The following is a 3,040-nucleotide window of genomic DNA, read 5'->3' on the forward strand; positions in this document are numbered from 1 at the left end:
CCCCCATGTCACATACAAGGGCACCCATGCCCACTTAGAGTCAAACATGGGTGTCTTCTGTCACCACAATTACTCAGACACCATCTACGCCAACCAAAGAGCAGGGACAAGCTGTAAGTGACATGCGACGACCCCGCCGGCCCCGGCTACAGGCACAGGGTGTCACTAGAAACCCCGCTTCCAGCGAATGTGAGGTGCAGCAGGGGTCCCAACCACACGTAGGCACTGTGGTGTCTTGCTCCCAAAAAAGCCTACTCTTTAAAGGATTGTCCCAGGTCGTCTGGGCAACTATGACCGACCACCACACATGGGCGGCTTATAAACAGCAGGCGTTCGTCACTCACAGTTCGGGAGGCCGGAGGTCAAGGTCAGGGCGCCTGCAGGGTTGGGTTCTGGTGAAGGCTTTTCTGGGTCACAGACGGCCGTCGTCTCGCTGAGTCCTCACAGGGCAGGAGCTCTGTGGGGTCCCTTCTATAACATAAGGGCGCTGATCACACCGTGGGGTTCCGTCCCTCTTGCCCTGATCAGCCCCATGGGACCCACCCCCAACACCATCACGTTGGGACTGGGGTTCAACATGGGAGTTTGCGGGGGATACAACGCTCAGTCCATAGCAATTATTAACGGTGAAAGTGAGGACAGATCACAGAAGATTCTAACTCTTCGTTTTCCTACCAGACAGCTGGGATTTGTCACCAGTGCCGGGATCGTGGCCCCACAGAGTGGGGCATGACATGGGTGACGGCCAGGGTGACGTTTGCTGGATTTAGAAATTGTCCGCCCACTCTCCTCCATACTCGCTCACCTCTCCTCTTTCCTTCCAGAATGAGGCCTGGGTTGCATTTCCCCCGAGCCCCCGCGTCGCCCCCGCGTCGCCCCCCCTCCTGTGCTTCTGTGACTCACTTTGCATATTTCCTTCTGAAACGTTTTCCAGTTCATCGTTTCTTTTTTTCAGCTATGTCTAAACCATTGTTAAACCCTGTCACTGAGTTTCAAATTTTTTTTCCAGTCTTGGAATTTCCATTTTTGTAATTTTTAATTCTCTGCTGCGATTTTTAATCTTGCATTTTGGTCTTTTTCCTCCTTGAACAATGTCACAAATGTCGTTTGGAGGACTCTGTACCTGGAATCGTGTAGATGTGTCTGTCACCTGCTGACTCTCCCGTCCACACACTGCCACCTCTCTGTGGGTGGCTGCTTATTCTTTTATTATTTGCCGAATGTTTTGTTAGCAGTTTGGAAGGAAAACCTGAGGCCAGAATGGCATTGTGCCCCCCAGAGGGAACAGGAGCTGAGTGCGAGGCAGCCTGCGAGCTGGAGACCTGCCGTGACCTGCACTGACTTTCTCTCCGCTTACTGTGCTCACTAAGACACAGCGCCACTGTGTATGAGTCCTCGTAAGTCCTCAAGGGGGCAGGAGCCCTCTGATAGGTTCATGTCACACGCTGACCGGTGAGCTGTAAACACCAAACCCACAGCCGCGGCCCATGATATAAAACAATGGGTGGGAAGCCATGTTTGGACCCACCGACCTGTGGTGCAGTTTAGACACATCTGATGTGTGGTATCCTGGGGTCCCAGGCGCTTGGGGCCACTTCCCGTGGACACAGTTGCCTGGAGGACATGCGCACACCAGTGCCCCAGGAGATGGGAAGCCATGTTTCTCCTTTCTTCACAGCGTCTTGGGGGAGCCCTAGGCGGGGGAGCAGGGGAGCATGGGGTCCTGCGTAAGAAAGGGCCTGCTGTGTCGCCCACCTGCCTCTCCCCCAGGACAGGCAGGGCGTCCTTCCCTCCCAGGAAATGGGACCAGAGTGTCTGACACGGCCACACTCCCTCTCGCGTCGGGCACACTGTCCTCTGCAGGCCACCTCGAGGCCAGGACGTCAGGGCAGAGGGCCCCCCATCAGCGGGAGCTGTGCTTCCCTCACTCCACCGCCAGGGCTGACTCCGAACTGGTGGCCCAGCCACCCCAGGTGCCACGACATTCGTACTGAGACCAAGACAGCCGTAGGCAGAAGGGGTCACCCTGTGTCTCTGGGGACATACGGGGCCTGTGGGGTCATCATGAGCACCTGGCTCGGGCCTCACCTTCCTGGGCCTGCCAGCCAGCTGTGGCTCCCGTGTCCTGTCCCACCTGCCCTCCGTCATCCGTCACCTGCCTTTTGACTCACGCTCACTGTTGTTTGACCCAGGGACTCTCTCACAGACTTCTCGCCGTACTGCTCTCCTTCACAAGGCAATCCGTCCTGTGGGAGCATGTCACAGCGCCCTGGGTCAGGTCTGCTGGCAAACGTCTCAAAAAGCCACTGGATGGCTCCGACTTGCTCTAAGCAGGTAAGTGACTTAGAAAAATGAGAACTATGAGAAGAGCAGGCAGGGGGCGGGGACGGAGGCCTGGGCAGGAGCCTCAGCAGGCAGAGGGCAGCCCTCTCAGAATGCAGCAATTCTAAATTTACATTAAAAAGCCTTGGGATTTTCGGACACCCTGACCAACTCTAGCCACAAATGCGTGGGTTGTCCCACTGGCCACTTAGCGGAACCGCATCTGGGTATTAGAGTGACGGTTCTTTGGGGCTTCCAATGTGCGACTGAGAAAAAGATTTTGAGCTTCAGTGTTCACACCGTCCTGCTGCAGACACTCTGGTTCTCGGGCTTCCAAGGGCGCCCCCTGTGGAGACGCTTACACAACTGTCCCTGAGCTGGCCCCGCCGTGGCCCCTCATGTGTCGGGCTGGGTTGAGGGTGAGTGGAAGTACATCCGTGGGAATTTCACTGTGAAGAGCCTTCTGAGATACAGTAGTCTCCCTTTATTAAAAACAGTCTGTAATTTATAAAAATCGCCTGTTTAAAAAGTCCTGAATATTTATATATGCTAATTCATTACTGCTTCTTCTGATTTATTTTAGAAATAATAGGCAGTACTCACTAGGTTTACATAGAAAGCTGTTCATTGCAGAATTCATTATAATGAAGAAAATTTATAAATAGCCTAAGTGCCCAACTGCAACATCGTAACAAAATGCATACAATGAAATATTATG

At 53.9% G+C, this 3,040-nt stretch overlaps 1 long non-coding RNA gene across 2 annotated transcripts; it reads right to left on the reverse strand.

Moving 5' to 3' along the window:
* Positions 1-349: 349 nt before the first annotated feature.
* Positions 350-2,644, reverse strand: LOC109378717 (uncharacterized). Of its 2 annotated transcripts, none has more exons than XR_002123054.1 (3): positions 2,089-2,644; positions 1,533-1,693; positions 350-471 (listed from the first exon to the last, which is right to left on the reverse strand). It is a non-coding gene; the product is annotated as an uncharacterized LOC109378717 (long non-coding RNA). The 2 variants fall into 2 exon arrangements; XR_002123053.1 differs by having other exon boundaries at positions 1,533-1,723.
* Positions 2,645-3,040: the final 396 nt, after the last annotated feature.

Source organism: Hipposideros armiger, unplaced genomic scaffold, assembly GCF_001890085.2.
Source record: "Hipposideros armiger isolate ML-2016 unplaced genomic scaffold, ASM189008v1 scaffold_2714, whole genome shotgun sequence".
NCBI classification, from domain to species: domain Eukaryota; kingdom Metazoa; phylum Chordata; class Mammalia; order Chiroptera; family Hipposideridae; genus Hipposideros; species Hipposideros armiger.